The following is a 25,916-nucleotide window of genomic DNA, read 5'->3' as shown; positions in this document are numbered from 1 at the left end:
CAAATATATAATATACATAACACTACGTAATACAATACATACTACACTACATAATACAATACATAATATATAACAATATCTGTCCCCGTCGTGCCGTAAGAGGTTATTTTATCTGCTTTTTGAATCTGGTTTTATTGCTAGCTTGAGTTACCTGGGGTGGCTGAGAGTTCCATGTAGTCATGGCTTTTTATTTTATTTTATTTTTTATTCATCAATGGCGACAGCTAGTCTTACTGAGGTCCGACACATAACGAAAAAGTCATTACAGACAAAATACTAAACATTAACATGTAGTGTGTGTGTGTGTGTGTGTGTGTGTGTGTGTGTGTGTGTGTGTGTGTGTGTGTGTGTGTGTGTGTGTGTGTGTGTGTGTGTGTGTGTGTGTGTGTGTGTGTGTGTGCGTGCGTGCGTGTGTGTGTGTGTGTGTGTGCATCGATCAGTTATGGCTCTATTTAATACTGTGAATTTCCCAGCCTATGTTCTGGACCTGGGGACTGTGACGTGACCTCTGGTTGCATGTCTTGTGTTGTACCGATGCGTGTCTGGACTGTGTGCCAACTGCTTGAACAGACAGTTTGGTACCTTCAACACACGAACACCTTGCACAAAGACCAATAGTGATCTATTCAATCTCTCCTCAACTTTGAACAAGGAGAGATTGACATGCATGTCATTGATATTCGCCCTCCGTGGACATCTAAGTGCAATACGTGCTGCTCTGTTCTGGACCAACTGTCCTTCTTTTCCACTCATGACTTCACAGCTGGGCAGTAGTCCAGGCGCGACATAACTAGGGCCTGTAGGACCTGCCTGGTTGCAGAGCAACGCCTTATCATGGACAGACCTCTTTCCATTTTAGCAACCATTGAGTCTATATGTTTTGACCATGACAGCTTGCTACCTAGGCTCAAAATTAGTGCAGTATGAAGGAAATAAAGTGACATTTAGGACACGGCCACTGTCATTCAGAATTACTTCGGTCCTCCGTCAGATACTTTCTGGTCCCTGGCAGGGGTTCTGGACCTCCTACCATCTCTCTTCCCTGTCCTTCCCAAAGGGAGAAAGCTCTTTAGTGGATCTGTGGAACCATGCTGGATTGGCTGAAGCTCTGTCTGAAAAGTTGGAGGAGAAGTCATAGGCCTATATCCCCATGTGTCATCATACAACACTCTTGTACCCAGAGTTGGACCTTTAATATTATGACATTTGCCATTTAGCAGAAGCTTTTATCCATAGAGACTTAATTGTACAGCAAGGTCATACCCTGGAGTTGCTGGCACAACGCTCTTACCAAATGAGCTGTCCAGGACCAGGCCTAGTTAGTAAACCTCTGCTCTTCATGGCAGCAGGGACAGGTAAATCCATTTGTGCTCCCATTAAGATTCAGGGAGGAAATGTCGCCGCCATTAATTCTGCTAGCTAATTAAGTGTAGTGCATATTTAGCAGGTTTTTCCGCAGGTTTTCCTCATGAATCTTGTTCTGGATGCGTGGTCACTAGCTAGCACAGCCACAAAGTCACAAAATCAGATTTGAAACCTAACCCTAACTTTAACCCTAACCTTAACCACACTGCTAACGCTAATGCCTAAACCTAACCTTAAAAATTAAGACCAAAAAGAAAGAAACAAAGAAAATCATTCATTTTTACAATACAGCCAATTTTTACTTTGCAGCTGGCTTATCTAAGGGAAAGGGAACTAGAAAGTGGATACCTAGCCAGTTGGCCAACTGGATGCATTGAACCTTACACATCTAACCCAACGTCTCAATCACTTAGTTCTGCCTCCAGGACAAGACTCGTGACACTAAACGTCAGCTTGCGCATATTTCAAGTGTAGGAGACGCTTAGGCTTTGAGACACTGACAGAAAAAATACACATTTTAATGGTTGTATCAAATTGTTCCCATCATTTGTATTGTACTTGTTGAATAAAAGGGGAAGGTTTCAAATTCTTACATTATCGGCAGTATGGTGTCCTGTAGCCTTCACAGGAAGTTTACATTTCTGTAAAACCTTAGTTACTGTACATAATTGTGCCATAACTAAAGCTACAAGTATATGTGAAAACGTTAACGGCAGCTTGCAGATGACATTGGGGAGCTCTGCTCCTCCTCTCCCACCTATGATCTTATAGCGTGTTCAAGTCACAAATCGATAAATCTCCCAAGAGTCCACCCAATGGGCAAAAACAGGTTAAATCAATGTTGTTTCCACGTCATTGCAACAACAAAAAAAAAAGTAATGTGATGACGTTGAATCAACTGATTGGATTTTGCAAAAAGTCATACACTGAAGGGAATTCTTCATTTTTTTCACTCAGCTTTTAACCTAAATTCAATAACATGGTGTAAATCAAAACTAGACGTTGAACTGACGTCTGTGCCCAGTGGGCAGCCTTGCTATTCTCACAGGGATCAGTGGCTGTTATATCCCTTTTAAACCGTTGAACTGACGTCTGTGCCCAGTGGGCAGCCTTGCTATTCTCACAGGGATCAGTGGCTGTTATATCCCTTTTAAACCGTTGAACTGACGTCTGTGCCCAGTGGGCAGCCTTGCTATTCTCACAGGGATCAGTGGCTGTTATATCCCTTTTAAACCGTTGAACTGACGTCTGTGCCCAGTGGGCAGCCTTGCTATTCTCACAGGGATCAGTGGCTGTTATATCCCTTTTAAACCGTTGAACTGACGTCTGTGCCCAGTGGGCAGCCTTGCTATTCTCACAGGGATCAGTGGCTGTTATATCCCTTTTAAACCGTTGAACTGACGTCTGTGCCCAGTGGGCAGCCTTGCTATTCTCACAGGGATCAGTGGCTGTTATATCCCCTTTTAAACCGTTGAACTGACGTCTGTGCCCAGTGGGCAGCCTTGCTATTCTCACAGGGATCAGTGGCTGTTATATCCCTTTTAAACCGTTGAACTGACGTCTGTGCCCAGTGGGCAGCCTTGCTATTCTCACAGGGATCAGTGGCTGTTATATCCCTTTTAAACCGTTGAACTGACGTCTGTGCCCAGTGGGCAGCCTTGCTATTCTCACAGGGATCAGTGGCTGTTATATCCCTTTTAAACCGTTGAACTGACGTCTGTGCCCAGTGGGCAGCCTTGCTATTCTCACAGGGATCAGTGGCTGTTATATCCCTTTTAAACCGTTGAACTGACGTCTGTGCCCAGTGGGCAGCCTTGCTATTCTCACAGGGATCAGTGGCTGTTATATCCCTTTTAAACCGTTGAACTGACGTCTGTGCCCAGTGGGCAGCCTTGCTATTCTCACAGGGATCAGTGGCTGTTATATCCCTTTTAAACCGTTGAACTGACGTCTGTGCCCAGTGGGCAGCCTTGCTATTCTCACAGGGATCAGTGGCTGTTATATCCCTTTTAAACCGTTGAACTGACGTCTGTGCCCAGTGGGCAGCCTTGCTATTCTCACAGGGATCAGTGGCTGTTATATCCCTTTTAAACCGTTGAACTGACGTCTGTGCCCAGTGGGCAGCCTTGCTATTCTCACAGGGATCAGTGGCTGTTATATCCCTTTTAAACCGTTGAACTGACGTCTGTGCCCAGTGGGCAGCCTTGCTATTCTCACAGGGATCAGTGGCTGTTATATCCCTTTTAAACCGTTGAACTGACGTCTGTGCCCAGTGGGCAGCCTTGCTATTCTCACAGGGATCAGTGGCTGTTATATCCCTTTTAAACCGTTGAACTGACGTCTGTGCCCAGTGGGCAGCCTTGCTATTCTCACAGGGATCAGTGGCTGTTATATCCCTTTTAAACCGTTGAACTGACGTCTGTGCCCAGTGGGCAGCCTTGCTATTCTCACAGGGATCAGTGGCTGTTATATCCCTTTTAAACCGTTGAACTGACGTCTGTGCCCAGTGGGCAGCCTTGCTATTCTCACAGGGATCAGTGGCTGTTATATCCCCTTTTAAACCGTTGAACTGACGTCTGTGCCCAGTGGGCAGCCTTGCTATTCTCACAGGGATCAGTGGCTGTTATATCCCTTTTAAACCGTTGAACTGACGTCTGTGCCCAGTGGGCAGCCTTGCTATTCTCACAGGGATCAGTGGCTGTTATATCCCTTTTAAACCGTTGAACTGACGTCTGTGCCCAGTGGGCAGCCTTGCTATTCTCACAGGGATCAGTGGCTGTTATATCCCTTTTAGAGACTTAAGCTCCTGATGCCTTTCTAAAGCTATGGGACAGACCATGATTATTCATGAAGGACTCGGAAGCGAGCCGGGCAAGATGTGGAGAACCTCTCTGAGAATGATTTCCCTCCTATCCACAGGGCTTGGGAAAATAAACTCAAGTAAAGTAAAGTGGTACCTCTGGACTATTTGGGAGGGTGTGGTAGAGTTTTGCTAGAGGGACGTTTGGGAGCTAGGAAGCAGGACAGAGGCTGGATAATGCTGATGAGGGACTTCTTGGTGGATGTCAGTCATAAATGGATCCAGCGCCTCTGGATCCAAAGCGAACAGATAATGTTTTAAGGCCTCCTCCTCTCCCACCCCATCCATCAGTGTCTCTCTCTGTCTCTTTTTAGCTAAAGGGATATTTAGTGTCCCACAGAAGTTTTGGGTGTACTGTAGTACTCCAACTGTCTCCTTTTAAAAGCAGGGGTAGGGGAACATAATTCAAGTCTTTGATGCATTTCAGATCAGCACTGTGATTTCTTGAACTAAGAGGTATGAGTTCGTTTAACTTCCAAAACACCTTGACGCTTTGATCACTAGGGGCATATTTAAGAGACGGAGCTACATTTTATAGGAGTAGGCTCTCTCTCTCTCTCTCTCTCTCTCTCTCTCTCTCTCTCTCTCTCTCTCTCTCTCTCTCTCTCTCTCTAGCTTCTGGAAAGGACAAGAGCATGTTTTACTCCATGAACACGTGAAAGATTGGAGTGAGCATATGTGTGTGTGCGTCTGTGTATGTACAATATTTGGTAAGAGTCATTTTACGTTGAGTTGAAGTCACTAATTACATGAAAAGCATTTTGATAAATGTTACATTATTTGACATTAAATGCTGTTTGATGTACTGTTTTGTAAATGTTACATTAGTTGTAATATTTAAACGCATGCGATCTCTATAAAACTAAGAAACTGTCAAGGGTAGCTGGCTAACTAAGGTTGTCATCCCCAGTCTAAAACTGCCTCACTAGGGGCGGCAGGTATTTTAGTGGTAAAGAGCGTTGTGCCAGGAACCGAAACGTCGCTGGTTCTAATCCCTGAGCCGACTAGGTCTTTCTCCCTCTCTCTATAGCTTTATGTCGCATACTAGGCATATGCTTCAATTCTGTTGAATGCAGATAAAAAAATATATAATAAAAAACAGATGGCTGGTATCTACAACTCCCCGCCCACTGATGACATACAGTGGGGAAAAAAAGTATTTAGTCAGCCACCAATTGTGCAAGTTCTCCCACTTAAAAAGATGAGAGAGGCCTGTAATTTTCATCGTAGGTACACGTCAACTATGACAGACAAATTGAGGGAAAAAAATCCAGAAAATCCCATTGTAGGATTTTTTATGAATTTATTTGCAAATTATGGTGGAAAATAAGTATTTGGTCACCTACAAACAAGCAAGATTTCTGGCTCTCACAGACCTGTAACTTCTTCTTTAAGAGGCTCCTCTGTCCTCCACTCGTTACCTGTATTAATGGCACCTGTTTGAACTTGTTATCAGTATAAAATACACCTGTCCACAACCTCAAACAGTCACACTCCAAACTTCACAATGGCCAAGACCAAAGAGCTGTCAAAGGACACCAAAAACAAAATTGTAGACCTGCACCAGGCTGGGAAGACTGAATCTGCAATAGGTAAGCAGCTTGGTTTGAAGAAATCAACTGTGGGAGCAATTATTAGGAAATGGAAGACATACAAGACCACTGATAATCTCCCTCGATCTGGGCCTCCACGCAAGATCTCACCCCATGGGGTCAAAATGATCACAAGAACGGTGAGCAAAAATCCCAGAACCACACGGGGGACCTAGTGAATGACCTGCAGAGAGCTGGGACCAAAGTAACAAAGCCAACCATCAGTAACACACTACGCCGCCAGGGACTCAAATCCTGCAGTGCGAGACGTGTCCCCCCTGCTTAAGCCAGTACATGTCCAGGCCCGTCTGAAGTGCATTTGGATGATCCAGAAGAGGATTGGGAGAATGTCATATGGTCAGATGAAACCAAAATATAACTTTTTGGTAAAAACTCAACTCGTCATGTTTGGAGGACAAAGAATGCTGAGTTGCATCCAAAGAACACCATACCTACTGTGAAGCATGGGGTTGGAAACATCATGCTTTGGGGCTGTTTTTCTGCAAAGGGACCAGGACGACTGATCCGTGTAAAGGAAAGAATGAATGGGGCCATGTATCGTGAGATTTTGAGTGAAACCCTCCTTCCATCAGCAAGGGCATTGAAGATGAAACGTGGCTGGGTCTTTCAGCATGACAATGATCCCAAACACACCGCCCGGGCAACGAAGGAGTGGCTTCGTAAGAAGCATTTCACGGTCCTGGAGTGGCCTAGCCAGTCTCCAGATCTCAACCCCATAGAAAATCTTTGGAGGGAGTTGAAAGTCTGTGTTGCCCAGCGACAGCCCCAAAACATCACTGCTCTAGAGGAGATCTGCATGGAGGAATGGGCCAAAATACCAGCAACAGTGTGTGAAAACCTTGTGAAGACTTACAGAAAACGTTTGACCTGTGTCATTGCCAACAAAGGGTATATAACAAAGTATTGAGAAACTTTTGTTATTGACCAAATACTTATTTTCCACCATCATATGCCAATAAATTCATTAAAAATCCTACAATGTGATTTTCTGGAAAAAAAATTCTCATTTTGTCTGTCATAGTTGACGTGTACCTATGATGAAAATTACAGGCCTCTCTCATCTTTTTAAGTGGGAGAACTTGCACAATTGGTGGCTGACTAAATACTTTTTTTCCCCACTGTACATAGCAACTGCTCCCGGCGAAATTAAAGTTTCTTCCAGATCCGTGTAGCTACACACACATACCTGGGTTTCGGTAACAGCCGGCTTTTGACCGATATTTATTTTTGAAAAGCCAATAAATAAAATTGTCACAGGCCAAAAAATAAAAATAAAAGCCTATAGAATATAATTTTCCAGGAGAAGAAGAAACAATCCCATTCTGAAATAATAATAATAATAATAATAATAATAATAATAATAATAATAATACTTTTCAGCCTCTTAATTGATGGAAATACCAGTCGGATGGAACTACATTTTGACTAGTCATGCTTATCAGTATATACATTCATTTGCATAATTTAGTGGAATTAAATCGGCGTGTGTGTACAGTATATTCGTTATGTACCTTATTTATTACACATCTGTCAGACATCGTGAGAGCTGCTGCTACATCATCTCAAACAGTATCCAGGGCAACGGAAGGCAGGCAACGTCAGCGAGTCACACACCACCTTGCAATGAGCTGGAGGCAGTATGCATTTTGTAAACATATACTTAATTGTTTGAAACCTGAACATTTTACTACATATTATGAGGCATTTCTTACCTTGCTTCAAAGTAGCATAGCCAAAATCAGAGCATATCCGTGGAGGCAATTATTTTTTTTATCAACTTTCATTGTCCAGTAGCCAAAGGAACAATCCTAGTCATATTAGCAACCCATGCTAGTTGTTGCGTATTAGTTCTCCTCTCTTTCTAAGTTTCTAACAGATATTTTCATCTCTGTCACATGAAACCGCTGGCATGTGCAGTGCCCTTTTGACAATGGTGTTTTCCCACTAATTGCATTATGGAACGAACATTTGCGCGTGGCCTACTGCCTTGTGTGTGTTTCTGTGATTATAATATGAAGAAATAATTGTTTATCAACATTTTAAGCTAAACGTTCTGATCTGTTGCATCAGACTCATTGCTTTTTAACGTCCCAGAGTCTGTCTGGAATAGGCTATTTCTTTCTCGACAAGCTGACCAATAGAATAGTTACACTTTTATAATATGGGGAATAGTAGATTGTCATAGGCTAGTGATTTTGCTCGTCTTGTTGGCTGAGGAAAAGCAAATGTGGACAGTTATTCTAACATCTTCAAAGTGCACATCAGAGTTAGGTAAGAAGGACAGCAAATCGTTGCATCCTCGACTTGCATGTTCAGTTAATATGAATTACCATATTCTATATGTGATTTCTGTCATTCTGAGCACCGTGGGTGGACGCCCTAATCAGGTTATGCACCCAACGCATGTGGGTCCGGTACATTTCTCAAATGTCTGATAAATAAAATTGCTTCTTTTCAAATGTCCAGCGCCACATTTTCCTAACGGAAACCCTGAAACACACACACTTTTATACACGCGCCCGCACGCACGCACGCACGCACAAACAAACAATATATTCAAACACACACACACGCTGATCCAGGCAGGGAAGAACTGTGTGAATAAAAGAAAATAAAGAATCTAGCAACAATCTCTCATCAGCTCAAAGACAATACAAAGCAACAATACCTTTATGAGATCAAACCATTGGTGGCTAATTACACAACACGCTAAAGTGACTAACACAACACAGCCATGCCATTCATTCTCTCTCTCTCTCTCTCTCTCCGCCCTCTCTCCCCCTCTCTCTCTCTCTCTCTCTCTCTCCCCTCTCCAAAAATCACCCAACACATAACAAACCCATTATAACCCACACAACATGCAGCACCCTCCACGCTCTTTTTAAACGATGCCAGCGTCTGTCCTGACTCATACACCTACATTTAGAGTACCCTCTCATCATTGGAGTAATACAGAAGGCCGTGTCCACTGTGGCACCTTTTTAGAAATAGGGTACATTTTCAATTAAAACCAACCTCTCTGAGCATCAGTCGTTAGAAATGACATTGCCTCCATCTCCTTTAAACCTCTGCAGGGTTCAGACCAGGCCAAATACTCTACTCCGCTTTTACATTTTAATAAACTTCTTGGCTGAACCTTCATTTTTTCTCTCTTTAATTTTGCTGTATCACTTCAATATGTTAAGTTATAGATAAGCCCATGTGAAAATGGATTGCGTCCCAAATGGCACTATATAGTGCACTACTTTTGACGCTGATCAAAAGTAGTGCACTATGGGGAATATGCCATTTGGGACACAGACATGATGTTAGCTCTTGATTGGTGATCTCTGGCGCATAATCAGGGGTTCGGTATTCAGTGGAACAAATGATTAATGATGCTGTTAAGCCACTTCAGGATTGGATTTGGGATGGAGACTAAGGTGGACGGGAGGACATGGAGCCATTGATGAATCCCCAATACGTTGTTCACTGACCACTGGTCGCTATCTACTGAGAAGGATCCCTTTCCCTTATTATTTTTATTACACATATTGTAATTTAATGGATGTCCATTGCTAATGTGGTTATTGAAAAATCGGTTGGTAGTGGTTTTAATATTGTTAAACGTTGAGAGGCTATTTTTCTTCTAAATAGCTATTTTTGTGTGTCTTTTCATTAAAACATTCCATGGTAGGCTACTGACCATTAACTCTTGTTTCCCAAAGGCAGCAAGCATCTCTCTTTCTCTGTCCATTGTCCTTCTGTAAACTGCTGAAACCAACATTACATTTGTAATGTGGACTGAATGCTATCAACATCAGTGAGACATAAAATATGATGTCACGCTAAATCGCTAGCTGGTCACGCTGATTTCCCTTAGGTGTCTTTTTTATGTAGACTGCACTAGTAAGGCATGAGCAGAATGTGACCGATTCTATGTCTATGTGGACTGAAGGAGTGTCGTGTTGCTGTGCTACAGTCTGCTCGCTAGTGTTCTGTGCCAATATGAATGGCTGAACAGGACTTACCTGGGCAATATGCTGTACAGTGTTCTACAGCCGTGTGGGCGATGGGTTGGTGTATTGTCCTGACTGTTCTCCATGCTACAAGTACACAGGAATCTGGACTACATCCAACTCTTCCAACCTTCCAGGATGTTAATCTGTTGGGCACCTCAGCTCCACATCTTGAAAGCTCACATTTATTTTTTCAAATACATGAAATGGGATTTTATTCCATCTTCCAAAAGTCATTACTTCCAGTACATTTTAATGTAAATTGACATGTTTAGACTAGACCGTGTGGAAGCGTTGGGCTATCTGAGATTTCTGGAGAGATGAGCATCAGTGGAGCTGTTATGCCAAGAAGTAGTGGATGACGACTAAGTCTTTATTCACTGTAAAAATAAAGAATAGTTTGGTGGGAATATTTAATATTTGTCTTATTTCACACGTGTATTAATAAAAATGCTTGTATTGAAAATTTTTGTTTTTGCATATCCCAACTCTCCCTGAGACACCCTTGGAGAGAGGGGTCCCGACCAGGGCCTGCCATTATCAACTGCCATCCTGGAGCAATTTGGGTTAAGCGCCTCGCTCAACATCACCTTGTTGACTTAGGGATTCAAATTAGCGACTTTTCGTTTACTGGCCCAACGCTCTAACCGCTAGGCTACCTGCCGCCCTCTAAACCAAGGTTTCCCAAACTTGGTCCTCGGGAACCCAAGGGGTGCACGTTTTCATTTTTTCCCCTAGCACTGCACAGCCTTATTCAAATAACCAACTAATCATCAAGCTTTGATCATTTGAATCAGCTGTGTAGTGTTAGGGCAAAAAAACAAAACGTGCACCCCTTGGGGTCCTGAGGACTGAGTTTGGGAAACGCTGCAGTCCAAACCATTGGATCATCTGCTAAAATCATGCATGGAAACAGTCCTTTAGCTTCACCTTGTCCAGTGCTGTAGCCATCTCCAGACACTATATAACTATGGCTTTTCTCCACAGAAGGTCCCAAACCGTAGATTTAAAATGTTAATTTAACTTAGGACTTTGTTGGACTATCTTTTCACATAATCTAAGATGCCAATGCAGTAAAGAGTGTTCCTGAAGGAGCATAGAGAAATACATCCTCACCTCAACTGGTGTAATGTGTTTAAATGGACAGAGTTGCTGTTATGTCGAATGTTGTTGTTAATCCTCCCCACCCTCTGCTGTATCTGCAGCCCCAAATGACACTCTATTCCCTACACAGCACACTACTTTTGACCAGAGCCCTATGAGCCCTGATCAAAAAGTAGTGTGCTACATTGGAAATAGGGTGCCATTTAGGATGAAACACGTGTGTTCTGAGTAGGCCTCTTTCAGTTCCTCCCCTGGTCTCCTGTTTATGGTTGTCAAAGGAGCTCTCCTCTGCTCCAGCTTTGATCATACACTGTCAGAGTCCATCCATCAGATAAATAATTCTAAACATTTATTTTCCATCTTAGTTTTTTCCCCCCTCCCCAAGCTTAGACTTTGTGCACCTGCATTAAACAGGCTACATATAAATTAGCTATTCCAGAGTTTCATCCACCAGGGGAAGGTTAAATCTGATATTCAGTGGCGGGCGACTAGCCAAACTAATTAGTTTATCATCCAGTGTGGCACACTGCCCAAGACTACAAAATAAAAGCTTTCTCTGTGGCAAGGCATTGTAAATACCACCACTACAACTGATAGCAACAGTAATTATATTAGAGAAGAATTCATCCTTTAAACATATGCCATGTATTTCCATAATGAAAAAATATGTTTATAGATGAACAAAACCGAGAAGGTCTAAGGCTGTAAAGGGTCCTTTTGAAGATGATGGCCCTGGTGTGTCTGATACTAAAGTAGTGGTCCTGGCTGGAGGTCATTTATTAATTCATCTAGGCAAGAAATTAGCTGCTGGTGATTTAACTTAACAGACATAGAGAGCCCACATTTGTGTGTGGACTGTGGGTGCATCCCAAATGGCACCCTATTCCCTAGTATCTGTAGTATTCTCTAGTATCTGTAGTATTCCCTAGTATCTGTAGTATTCCCTAGTATCTGTAGTATTCCCTAGTATCTGTATTATTCTCTAGTGTCTGTAGTATTCCCTAGTATCTGTAGTATTCTCTAGTATCTGTAGTATTCCCTAGTATCTGTAGTATTCTCTAGTATCTGTAGTATTCCCTAGTATCTGTAGTATTCCCTAGTATCTGTAGTATTCCCTAGTATCTGTAGTATTCTCTAGTATCTGTAGTATTCCCTAGTATCTGTAGTATTCTCTAGTATCTGTAGTATTCCCTAGTATCTGTAGTATTCTCTAGTATCTGTAGTATTCCCTAGTATCTGTAGTATTCCCTAGTATCTGTAGTATTCTCTAGTATCTGTAGTATTCCCTAGTATCTGTAGTATTCCCTAGTACAGTAATCCCTCGTTTATCGCGGGGGTTACGTTCCGAAAATGACCCGCGATAAGTGAAATCCGCGAAATAGAAAACTTTTTTTTTTTTACAATTAGCAACTATTACATGTATACAAATACAGTGACTCACGTGTAGGCCGTTTCACTGCTCTTCAGACTGGGCCGCTGCATCTCTGACTGCGCTCTGCAGTGTTCTCTTCTTCTGAAGCCCGCGGTGCAGGTGTGTTTGTTCGGGAGAAGAACATAGTGATAGGCAGCTGTTGTCGCTCTTTTTCTTCTTTGCAAAAAGATCCTTGTACACCGACATGCCACCATCGATTACGTTGGAGAACTGTAACGAACGGCTCATCAAAGGGTCCCATTCCTCAGCTACTCGCTTAAGTTCAGTGGCCATTCGCACCATGGTTGCTAAGCGACCAAGCGTTAGTCCTTCCTCCTCATCTCTCGTGTCCTCTTCTCCCTCTTCTCTTTCATCGTCGCTTTGTGGCTTTGTCATTTCTGCCAGCTCTGCATCGGTCAGCGGCTGTGCGTCTCCATCAATCAGGCGTTTATGTCATCCGGACTCATGTCATTAAAGCCGTCTCCTCCAATCTGTTTAGCCAGATTCACAGCTGTTTCTACGGCAGAGTGGTGGACCTCGTCAAGCGAGCCTCCGGTTGCGTTTTGCACTGCCTCTGGCCATAGTTTTTTCCAGCAGGCCTTCAGAGTTTCCGTTTTCATTTCCTGAATGGCCCTCTGAATGTTTTGGAGACACGATGCGATGGTGTATCCACGCCAGTAGTCCTTCAGTGAGAAATCTTGATCCGAGTCCATAGCGTCAACAAGATGTTGCAGGGTGTTGCGCGTATAGAGAGCCTTGAAAGCACGGATGACTCCTTGGTCCATGGGCTGAATCAGGGATGTAGTGTTTGGCGGCAGAAATTCGATTTGCACACCATCATATGCCAAATCATTACCGTGACATCCGGCGTTGTCAAGGAGCAGAAGCACTTTAAAGTCCAGTCCCTTTCCTCTCAAATAACACTTGACCTCCGGGATGAAACAGTTTTTGAACCAATCCAGATTGAGCGCTTTTGTCATCCAAGCCTTTGCATTGTACATCCAGTAAACAGGCAAATCATCCTTATTTTTGTTTTTCAGCGCCCTGGGATTTTTAGACCTGTAAATCAGCCCCGGTTTAATCATGAAACCTGCGGCATTTCCGCTACATAGCCAGGGTCAAACGGTCTTTGTGAACTTTAAATCCTGGGGCTTTGGCTTCTTCCTGCATGATGAAGGTGCGGGAGGGCATTCGTTTCCAAAATAAGGCAGTCTCATCCATGTTAAAAACTTGTTCGGGCTTATATCCCCCCCTCCTCAATGATCGCCTTGAATTTATTGTTCACGAAGGCTTCTGCCTCAGCGGTATCCGCAGACGCCATCTCACCGTGCAGACAAACATTTTTAAGTCCAAAGCGTTTCTTAAACTTTTCAAACCAGCCCTTGCTTGCATTAAATGCGCTTGGCACTTTGTCAGCAGCACTTGCTGGGGGCCTGGCATCCTCTCCCACTGTGTCAGCAGCACTTGCTGAGGGCCCGGCATCCTCTCCCTCTTCCCCGTCACTGACAGCAAAGTTTTCATACAGCATTCTCGCTTTTGTGCAGATAACGTTTGTATCCAGGGTTATGTTTTTTTCCTGCAGTCATTAGTCCACAGAGCTAATGCCGTCTCCATCCGTACCATGGTCTTGCTGCGGACAGTTACAACCCTTTTTGCATTCGTATTAAAATTGACTGCTGCTGTCGTCCCTTATGTTTTTTTCCTCCTTCTTTATGTAACGAACGGAAGATTCATTGATTCCGTAATGGCGAGCAACGGCTGCATAGCTTTTACCTTCCCTTAGCATGTCCAGAAGTTTAACTTTATCTGAGATAGGTAGCATCTTCCGCCGTTTGGGCCCCATCCGCAGGTGCTTTTGTCGGTCCAGGCCGTTTCGTCGACATTATGGGTTTAGGAGATGTTCGAAATTACAAGATAATTTGGCCAACTTAATGTAAATTTGCCAAGCTGTTTTATGTACGTACACATAACTGCACGAGACGACAAAATGATAGCACAATTCGTAGCATGTTTTGATACAAGAAGCGGGAGTGAGTTTTTAGCGAATCAGAATGCAGAGCACAATGCACCAAAAAAAAAAAAATGCATTATGAAAATCCGCGAAATAGCGAATCCGCGATAAGTGAACCGCGAAGTGGCGAGGGATCACTGTATCTGTAGTATTCCCTAGTATCTGTAGTATTCCCTAGTATCTGTAGTATTCCCTAGTATCTGTAGTATTCCCTAGTATCTGTAGTATTCCCTAGTATCTGTAGTGCGCTACTTTTGACCAGGGCCCAAAAAGTCCAAAGTCTAAACTAGTGCACTACAGATACGGTATCTTAATTTGACCCTGCTTCTCACAGCAGGTAAATAATCCTGCAGCAAGATGAAATGTGAATTATTATGTGGATTATAATAAATGGAAATGTTGATAATTTAGTTAGTAAATATCAAGTCAGAAAATGTTGAAGTGGAAGTTAGATTTTTTACCTAGTCGGCTCGGGGATTAGAACCAGTGACCTTTCGGTTACCGGCACAGCGCTCTTAACCACTAAGCTACCTGCCGCCCCAGAGATGCCAATGAGAATGATGTTTGAACTCGTACATGTTGTTAATTTCCTTTGACAATTATGTTACCGCCGTCAATCTCCAGCAATGACCAATCAATAGCAACTCTTTTTTGATTCACTGTATTTGGCACCATCCATATCATTAGTAGATGGGTATCTGTACGCCCTCAGCATTGGATGTATATGTCTGGATAGGGTTTATTTTTTTATGTTCATATTGATGTGTGTGTGTGTGCGTATGCGTGTGTGTGCATGTGTTTGCGTGTCAGTGCACGTGTGTGTGCGTGTTTGTGTGTGTGTGTGTGTGTGTGTGTGTGCGTGTGTGCGTATGCGTGTGTGTGCATGTGTTTGCGTGTCAGTGCACATGTGTGTGCGTGTTTGTGTGTGCGTGTGGGTGTGTTTGCACGTGTGTGTGTGTGTGCATGTGTGTGCGTGTTTGTGTGTGCGTGTGTGTGTGCGTGTGTGTGTGCACGTGTGTGTGTGTCTATATGTGTGTGCACGTGTGCGTGTGAGTGTGTGTGTGTGTGTGCGTGTGTTTGCACACGTGTGTGTGCATGTGCGTGCGTGCGTGCGTGTTTGTGCGCGTGTGTGTGCACATGTGTCTATGTGTGCGTGCACGTGTGTGTGTGTGCGTGCGTGTGTGCGTGTGTGTATGTGTGTGTGCGTGTGTGTGCACGTGTGTGTGTGTCTATATGTGTGTGCACGTGTGCATGTTAGTGTGTGTGTGTGTCTATATGTGTGTGTGTGTGTGTGTGTGTGTGTGTCTATATGTGTGTGCACGTGTGCGTGAGTGTGTATGTGTGTGTGTGTGCACGTGTGCGTGTGAGTACGTGTGTGTGTTCTGTCTGCTGTATTAACATCATCCAGGAAGGAGTGGGAAAGGTGTGTTATATAAGTGGTAAGAAATGGGGTTGCTGCTTTTTCCTTCACAGTTTCTCTGCAAATGGATGGTAATTATTGGGTTAATTTTCCACACTGAGAATGAAAGTGTAGTCCAGTGGAGGCTGCTGAGGGGAGGATGGCTCAAAATAACGGCTGGAACGGAGTGAATGGAATGGTATCAACCACATAGAAACCATGTGTTTGATACCATTCCACTAATTCCTCTCCAGCCATCACTGTGAGCCCCTCCCTAATTAAGGTGTTCTACGTCCTATGATGTAGTCCTCAACTCTCCCTTCGTCTCTCTCGCTCTCTTTCCTCATCTATTTCTTTCTCCCTCTCGCTCTCTCTGTTTCTCTCCCCTCCTTTCTCTCCTTCCTTTTCCTCATGGAATCATTAGGCAGTGGGTAGACACAATGTCTCCTGTCGTTCCCTCGCTCCATTCCGTTTTTCTTCTATATACCTCTGGCAGGCAGGCAGGTATGTAGGCAGGCAGACAGGTAGACAGGCAGACAGGCAGGGAGGAAGACAGGCAGGCAGGCAGACAGGGAGACAGGCTGACAGACAGGCAGGCAGACAGGCAGGCAGCTATGCAGGCAGACAGGCGGGCAGGCAGACAGGCAGGCAGGGAGGAAGACAGGCAGGGAGGAAGACAGGCAGACAGGTAGGAAGACAGGCAAACAGACAGGCAGGCAGACAGGCAGACAGGCTGACAGGCAGGTATGCAGGCAGGAAGACAGGCAGGCAGGTATGCAGGAAGACAGGTAGGCAGACAGGCATGCAGTTATGCAGGCAGACAGGCATATAGACATACCGACAGGGAGGCAGGCAGGGGGGCAGGCAGGGAGACAGACAAACTGGGAGGGAGGATGGGAGGCAGACAGACAGGGAGGCAGGCAGACAGGTTGAGAGGCAGGCAGACAGACAGGGAGGCAGGCAGACAGGGTGGGAGTCAGGCAGAGAGATAGGGTGGGAGTCAGGCAGACAGGGAGGCAGAGAGAAGGGCAGACAGACAGGGTGGGAGGCAGGCAGACAGGGAGGCAGGGAGACAGGGTGGGAGGCAGGCAGACACATTCAGAAGTTACCCCCTCCACTTGTTACCTTGGTTACCAGCAGTCTGTCTTTCTCGGCAGCAGTCCTCCCTGTGTTTTCACAGCAGGGAGGGAGGGAGGCAGGGAAGGAGGGAGGGAGGGACCGATCCAATTGAGAAAGATTAAACAACAATGACGCTTTATGCAATAGAGAGAGGAGCTGCTTTGAAATGGGATACACTGCTACAGTACTGTATAGTCCATCTGCTTTGCTATCAGTTGATGTCACTCTCCCCCCACCTCCCTAGGCAGGAGTTATGTATGAAAGCAGGTAATAGCGTTGTAGCTGTGTGATTATGGATGATTACCACCTAGCTGCTAGGTCTCAGTGGGGAGTTGTGGTAGATCAGTGTTCTCACACTCATAATGCTAATGACATAGAATGTTCCTAGGTGGTATCCAAGGTGGTATCCAAGGTGGCATTAAGCTGTAATAGTTAATTATCCTCCAGTGTTCTACACCTGAGGTGGGAGGTACCACAGGCTCTGGGTCTACAATATCCCAGATGGATTTAACAGCAAGTAGGTCTTTAATGCATGCCGGGATCAACTATACATGCACAGAACTGTATTAGGATGAATGTATCCCCGGGACCACCCATACACAAAAATGTATGCACGCACGACTGTAAGTCGCTTTGGATAAAAGCGTCTGCTAAATGGCATATTATTATTATTATAATGTGTAGCAGACTGTCAATACAGAATACGATTACTGAGGATACTAATTATTTATTATTTTCTTTTCTGAGAAAGGAGTGTATTATACCAGTGAGCCCAGAAATGGGAGAGTATGTTGTGTTGCCAGATCAGGCCTGTACTGATAGTTTTAGCAGTACAGACAGATGGAGGAGGCCCTCTGGAAGAGCCTCAGGCCAGAACCTGACCACATAGAGCTCCTGCTGGCTGCAGTGCACACACAGACACACACAGACACAGGCACATGCACGTACACACACACGCACACACACACAAAAACACCCACACACACTGTTACGAACCCCGTGGCTTTAAACGTCTAGGGTGGATGGACAAGAGCCCGTAAACACAATTCAAGCAAATTAGAATCGTGACATGGAACAGTGAGAACAAAAACTACACGACAACCATAAACTACCGTCAAACATAAAATGTTTATTTTGAACACACGGTAAAGGTTTGGAAAAAGGGCTGAGCAGGACCCAAGAAATGAAACAATAGTGTAAAGAAAACCTAAACTGATCTTGCCTGCCTCAAGAACCGCTAAACTACTGCTAATCATACAAAAATTACAGTGGGTGGTCCGCTCAGGTCTAACTAGTGTTTTTAGACAATTTTCATCCTACGGGTAATGTATGCCCAAGGGCAACTTGCTTAAATCCCCCTTTTCCCAGAAACACACAACAAAGTTACCAAACAGAGTAACCAGCAAATGAGTAAGTACACAAAACACCACAGTATCCATACTCATATACAGAAAATAGTCTTCCTCTACAAACACAACTGACTGGCTTTTAAACAATGGGATGTGTGATTGAAAAACCAGAAACAGGTGGTGCAATGCAGAGGAATGTCCACTGATTGGTCCACCTCAGCAATCAGCAGACACCCCAACGACCACCAATCAGGAACATACAGGACACCTGTGATTAGGGCAGAAGGAGAGGAAAAACACAAAAAGACACAGGATACCTGTATCCGTAACACACACACACACACACACACACACACACACACACACACACACACACACACACACACACACACACACACACACACACACACACACACACACACACACACACACACACACTCCAGTTGAGGTTAAGAGGATGAAAGAACCAAGTGGAGGTAGTGTGTGTGGGTGTGTGTGTGTGTATTTGTGTGTGTGTGCTGCTGCTAGCAGGAGTTCAGTGTTGTCAGGGTCTTCCAGCTCTCCACCTCTCTACATGCACTGGATGGGGGGGTGACAAGATGAGGGTAAGGAGGGAAGAAAATACTTTATGATCTGGAAGTGAGAGAAGGATGATCTATCCTAGATTACAAGAGGAAGCGGCCATTTTAAGACATTGGTGTGCAGTTGTCCTTGATTCCATCTTCTGCCAACAGAGAAATGTGGTGCTTCTTGGGATATCACATTCTCCATAATCTGGGTGTGGATGAAAGATCATTGCTTGGTGGTCCAGTGTTACAGGAGGGGGTCGCAGTTCCGGAGCGACCCACTAGGTGTCATCCTCCGACAACCTTAGGCACCTCCTCACTCACAGTCTGGACTAATCATTATCTTATTGGTGTCACCTGTGTCTACCTGTTCACCTGTGTCTACCTGTTCACCTGTGTCTACCTGTTCACCTGTGTCTATCTTCCCTGTGTTCCCTTGCTCAGTTTTCTCTGCTAGTTTCTCTATGTCCAGCAGTACTACGCAGTGTCTGATCGGAGACCTATGAACAGGTACTTGAGAAGTGTTCTCCCTGTTTCGTTATTTGTTTCAGTCTTATTTTTGGAGACTTATTTGCTCCACCTTTCTTTTATCGTGATAAGTCCGTTATTTTGTATTCTGGCTTCGGGACCACCAGTAAAGATCCTTGTTTCACCATCTCTGCCTACTGCCTACTGTATATCCTGCACCGCACCTGGGTCACACCTCACACCAACCCTTACAGAAAACTGAGCCAACATGGACCCAGCGGAGGCAGCACAGTATCGGAGGGCATTGGCAACACAGGGAGCTATGCTGAACCAACACGACTGCAGCCTGCAGCAGATCACCGAGAATCTCCGCCAGCTGACGATCGCCGTGCAGAGCCGGGTGGACACCCAACCAGCCCCGTCAGCCGGCGGAGCGGAAGCCGCGTTAGTGGCGTCTCCAGTCTTGCCTGCGACATCGCGGGAACCCCGCCTACCACCTCAGGAGAGGTATGATGGACATCCAGAGGGCTGCAGGGAATTCCTCACCCTGTGTTCCCTGGTATTCAGCCTATAACCCTCCTCCTTCCCGACAGAGCAGGTGGCCTACATCATCACTTTGTTGATGGGTCGGGCCCTTTCCTGGGCTACCGCGGAGTGGAAGAGCCAAACTCTGGCGTGCTCCGACTTCTACCAATTCACCCGGGAGCTACGTTGTTCAACACCTCTCGGGTGGTGTCGGGGCACGAGACCGGGATGCGGCTCATGGCCTGTCGGCAGGGTGACCGTTCGGTGGCGGAATACTCCGTGGAGTTCCGGACCCGGATTTGAGAGGCAGAATGGGAGGAGGCCGCCCTGGTTGTCCTTTACACACAGGGGCTATCGGAGGGGATGAAGGGCGAACTCTCCTTCAGGGAGCTGCCTGAGCGACTGGACGGGCTCGTCGAACTCTAGCTGCGATTAGCCAATCGGCGTCGTGAGAGGGCGCATGAGAGAGGGATGACGTAAGGCCCATATCAACCCTGGAGGCTTTCCGCCGATTCAGGGAGGAGACGCCTCAGGAGGAGGCTATGCAGATGGGGGCGGAGCGCTTGTCCAGGATGGAGAGGCAGAGGCGTCTGCGCCAGGGACGTTGCCTGTACTGCGGCCAGTCAGGTTACCACTGCGACTCGTGCCCGGAGAAGCTGGGAAACAGGAGGACTCGCTAGTATAGAGAGGGGTCCTAGAGAGCCGGAACCGAAACCACAACTCCAGAGACTCCCTGACTTTTCTCCCCGTCAGGGTTCAGTAGGCCTGCGCTGAGCGTTGGGCGCATGCACTGGTGAATTCTGGGGCTGCAGGAAACCTGATGGATGCGGTGCTGGCCCAAGGGTGGAGCATTCTGTTTCTCTCCCTCTCCGAGCCAGTTCTGGTCATGGGCCTGGACTGCCGGCCGTTGGGGTCGAGCTTCATCACCCGGCGCACTGTCCCCGTGCGGGTGGCGGGGGGGCTATGGGAGGATATCCAGTTTTTCATTGTGGACTCTCCAGAGTGTCCCCTCGTCCTGGGGCACCATAATCTGGGTGTGGATGAAAGATCATTGCTTGGTGGTCCAGTGTTACAGGAGGGGGTCGCAGTTCTGGAGCGACCCACTAGGTGTCATCCTCCGACAACCTTAGGCACCTCCTCACTCACAGTCTGGACTAATCATTATCTTATTGGTGTCACTTGTGTCTACCTGTTCACCTGTGTCTACCTGTTCACCTGTGTCTACCTGTTCACCTGTGTCTATCTTCCCTGTGTTCCCTTGCTCAGTTTTCTCTGCTAGTTTCTCTATGTCCAGCAGTACTACGCAGTGTCTGATCGGAGACCTATGAACAGGTACTTGAGAAGTGTTCTCCCTGTTTCGTTATTTGTTTCAGTCTTATTTTTGGAGACTTATTTGCTCCACCTTTCTTTTATCGTGATAAGTCCGTTATTTTGTATTCTGGCTTCGGGACCACCAGTAAAGATCTTTGTTTCACCATCTCTGCCTACTGCCTACTGTATATCCTGCACCGCACCTGGGTCACACCCCACACCAACCCTTACTTTCCAGATGTCACACTCAAACCCCCAAGCTGGATTAGAGTCCAGACGAGTCGTCAAGATGAAAAGTAATCTGTGAAAACAGAGGCATGGTGTCAAAGTAGCTGATGCTCCACACATGATTAGGGAAAGCTGCAGAGAGATGACTGAGGCCACTAATATTTGGCTGGCTCCGTGTTGCTTCTCTCTGTGTCTTCCAGTGTCTGATCGCACCATGAGGTAACCGAGATAGAGCTCATTAGTTAGAGGGATCAAATGTGCTCATAGCCCCCCTGCTGCGGCCAGGCTATCCTCTAAGCCTTCGTATCTCTCTGCTTTTAAATGTAAAACACCTCTGCCTCCTCCCCTCACCTTGTCATGACTGTCCATGTGGTAATGTGGGGACTTCCATTGCTTTTGCAACTGACAGGGTTCAAACTCTGGAAGAGCAGCAGAAGAGGGCATTAGCCTGCTAAGCCTAAGCTTAGGCATTGACTGCTACAGCACCATAAACAGGCAGCTCCCTAACTGTAAAGGATGTGACTGTGTCTGGAACTGTTTGGAGGCAGGTTGGTTTTAAACTTCCTGCCTAGGAAGTCTGTGTGTAAGGGCACAGTGGGTTAATGATATCAGAGAGACTATACAGCGCTGAGGAGGGATCTGTAAGGCATGCCATGCTTCGGGGCATGTTTGATGATTCTCTCTCTGTGCTCTGCTTTTTCTACCTGGGACTACATCACTCCTATTTTCCCTTCTGATAAATCGGTAACTGTTAGGGATCAAATTCCTATTTACACCTCCGATAGACCGGTAACTGTTAGGGATCGAACTTCTCTTTTCCCCTCCGATAGACCGGTAACTGTTAGGGATCAAACTCCAATTTTCCCCTCCGATATACCGGTAACTGTTAGGGATCGAACTCCTCTTTCCCCCTCCGATAGACCGGTAACTGTTAGGGATCAAACTCCTATTTTCCCCTCCGATAGACCGGTAACTGTTAGGGATCAAACTCCTATTTTCCCCTCCGATAGACCGGTAACTGTTAGGGATCAAACTCCTATTTTCCCCTCCGATAGACCGGTAACTGTTAGGGATCAAACTCCTATTTCCCCCTCCGATAGACCGGTAGCTGTTAGGGATCAAAAGAGGATATCTGTCTGGATTCACATCAACACTGGTCCTAATAGCTCTAGCTCAGATTGAATGAGATACAGTGCGTTAGCTACAGTATCGGCTAGTGGGATCTGGAAATGGTTTAGGCCCATTGTACTGCATCTGTGCTATAGTATTTTTTACAGACTGCACAGTAACTACACTCTCTCTCTCTCCCTCCATCCCTCCGAAAGCACTTGTAGAGAAGGGGCTCCCAAAATGTTTCACTCAGGCTACCCTTCCAGCATTCGGGGAACATCCACAAGCACTGTTCACGACACAAACTGTTCACACCCCTCTTGTTGGCGGAGAGAACATTTAGCAGGTTTAAAGCTTGTTTCCTGCAATTATACACATTTTGTCATGGGGCAGAGACAATGTTGCAGTTTTAAAGCTCATTTTATTTCAATTCTATACATTTTGCCATGTCTAATGTTTATTCATATGATATTTGAGTGACTAAAACATTACAACAAAATCTATGGGGTAAAAAACCTAGCAAAAACAAACCTGACATGGGCTAGTTGATCTTGACATTTCTGACAAGGTATAAATAGGTCTGCAATGACTGACATGACAAAAGGAAAACTGGTGATACATTAACAAATTTCGAAATTGCACCTTTTTCTTTCTATTACAACTTTCAAGACTAAGTTGAAAGCCGGACTGAGTTCCTAAAATAAAATACAAAAAAAAGGCTTTTATTTTTTGTGCATGGGGGACCCCGCGCCCCACCTGCCGAGCCCTAGGGGGGGTGCGCTCCACAGTTTTGGAAACACTGTTGTAGAGGACACATCCAGTATGAATCCATGCTAGCGTACTGCTAGTGCTCCTATCTGGTTTGTAGACAGTGGGGAGAGATGGGCCTGCTAGCCTACCACTAGTGCTCCTATCTGGTTTGTAGACAGTGGGGAGAGATGGGCCTGCTAGCCTACCACTAGTGATCCTATCTGGTCTGTAGACAGTGGGGAGAGATGGGTCTGCTAGCCTACCGCTAGTGCTCCTATCTGGTCTGTAGACAGTGGGGAGAGATGGGCCTGCTAGCCTACCACTAGTGATCCTATCTGGTCTGTAGACAGTGGGGAGAGATGGGCCTGCTAGCCTACCACTAGTGATCCTATCTGGTCTGTAGACAGTGGGGAGAGATGGGCCTGCTAGCCTACCGCTAGTGCTCCTATCTGGTTTGTAGACAGTGGGGAGAGACGGGCCTGCTAGCCTACCACTAGTGATCCTATCTGGTCTGTAGACAGTGGGGAGAGATGGGCCTGCTAGCCTACCACTAGTGATCCTATCTGGTCTGTAGACAGTGGGGAGAGATGGGCCTGCTAGCCTACCACTAGTGATCCTATCTGGTCTGTAGACAGTGGGGAGAGATGGGTCTGCTAGCCTACCGCTAGTGCTCCTATCTGGTCTGTAGACAGTGGGGAGAGATGGGCCTGCTAGCCTACCACTAGTGATCCTATCTGGTCTGTAGACAGTGGGGAGAGATGGGCCTGCTAGCCTACCACTAGTGATCCTATCTGGTCTGTAGACAGTGGGGAGAGATGGGCCTGCTAGCCTACCGCTAGTGCTCCTATCTGGTCTGTAGACAGAGATGTGGACTCGAGTCACGTGACTTGGACTCAAGTACTACTTGAGTCGCAAATTTTGCAACTTGAGACTTGACTTGGCAAAAATAAAAAACACTTGCCACTCGACTTCGACAGGAGCATCTATGACTGGTGACTTAACTTGGACTTGAACTGTATGACTCGAGATAATTGATTTGTAATCTTGCGCACTATGTAAGCCTATCTGTCCTTTATATCGGAATGCTGCAGGTTCTGTGCGTTCTGTTCTGTGTCTTGACCGATCAGATTCACGGAAATCACATGTTGCGCAGGCCGGGCACAAAGTACGTCACCTCGCAAAGCGTGAGGCTCCACTGTCCTCCGGTATTTATTTATTTAGCGAACATGATAACACATCACTCCCGACAGACACAAGCAAGAACTCTTCACAGAAATGTTGCAGCAGCCTACAGCTAAACTGTAGGGAAGAAAACCAGAGGATTTCTCAGTCTGATCAACTAGGCTACTGATAACAACCACAGCCTGCAGTTGCATAGGCTACAGCCAATGCGCCCTGTCCACTCTTGCCCTCTGGCCAGGGTAAACAAAGTGGTAATGTTATGTAGCCTATTTAGAATCCATTTATTTGTGCTAGGAGAAAATGTGAATGTGATCAAATTTGGTTTAGGCTATATTCAAACTTGGAATGGCTGGCAAGGCTACCTTGACCTTTTCAATCCAAAATTATTAACTGAAATTAATCAAACAACACAATAGTGATTACATAAATAGACTGTGTGAGTTATTTTTTTATTGCAGTTTTATAGGCCCATATGATGCAAACCTGCATAAAGCAAACTCAGCCCTGTGAGTTATATTGTCCAATTTCAGTGGTTGTGTCTGTGTAAAGGAAAGTCTAGTTTTAAAATATAATTCATATTAGCATTTTCTAGAATTTCTTTAAAACCATGTGTCCTGTTTAGAACATACTGGATCTGTATACCTAGGCAGCAGGTAGCCTATTGGTTAAGAGCTCCTATCTGGTCTGTAGACAGTGGGGAGAGATGGGCCTGCTAGCCTACCGCTAGTGCTCCTATCTGGTCTGTAGACAGTGGGGAGAGACGGGCCTGCTAGCCTACCGCTAGTGCTCCTATCTGGTTTGTAGACAGTGGGGAGAGATGGGCCTGCTAGCCTACCACTAATGCTGCTATCTGGTCTGTAGACAGTGGGGAGAGACGGGCCTGCTAGCCTACCGCTAGTGCTCCTATCAGGTCTGTAGACAGTGGGGAGATATGGGTCTGCTAGCCTACCGCTAGTGCTCCTATCTGGTCTGTAGACAGTGGGGAGAGATGGGCCTGCTAGCCTACCGCTAGTGCTCCTATCTGGTCTGTAGACAGTGGGGAGAGATGGGCCTGCTAGCCTACCGCTAGTGCTCCTATCTGGTCTGTAGACAGTGGGGAGAGACAGGCCTGCTAGCCTACCGCTAGTGCTCCTATCTGGTCTGTAGACAGTGGGGAGAGACGGGCCTGCTAGTCTACCGCTAGTGCTCCTATCTGGTCTGTAGACAGTGGGGAGAGATGGGCCTGCTAGCCTACCACTAGTGCTCCTATCTGGTCTGTAGACAGTGGGGAGAGATGGGCCTGCTAGCCTACCGCTAGTGCTCCTATCTGGTCTGTAGACAGTGGGGAGAGATGGGCCTGCTAGCCTACCGCTAGTGCTCCTATCTGGTCTGTAGACAGTGGGGAGAGATGGGCCTGCTAGCCTAGCTGTATCCATAATACACTGGGCGAGATAACCAGTTTTATCTCAGTAAAGATTAAACTAACATAATAGTGTCCCGTTTCCTTAGCAACACAGCTTCGTTGTAGGAACACCTCAGCTGTATTACAGTATTATGGGATGGATATG

General features: G+C 45.8%; 1 protein-coding gene across 1 annotated transcript in view; it reads left to right on the top strand.

Annotated features, from left to right (window-relative positions):
* LOC121586782 (CUB and sushi domain-containing protein 3) overlaps positions 1 to 25,916 on the top strand; it is a 759,103-nt gene that overhangs the window by 43,730 nt on the left and 689,457 nt on the right. The gene's annotated exons all lie outside the window — the stretch shown is intronic.

The sequence above is a fragment of the Coregonus clupeaformis genome, chromosome 17 (genome assembly GCF_020615455.1).
Source record: "Coregonus clupeaformis isolate EN_2021a chromosome 17, ASM2061545v1, whole genome shotgun sequence".
NCBI lineage: Eukaryota > Metazoa > Chordata > Actinopteri > Salmoniformes > Salmonidae > Coregonus > Coregonus clupeaformis.
The sequence above is the reverse complement of the archived record's forward strand: the minus strand, read 5'-3'. Positions and strand labels throughout refer to the sequence as shown.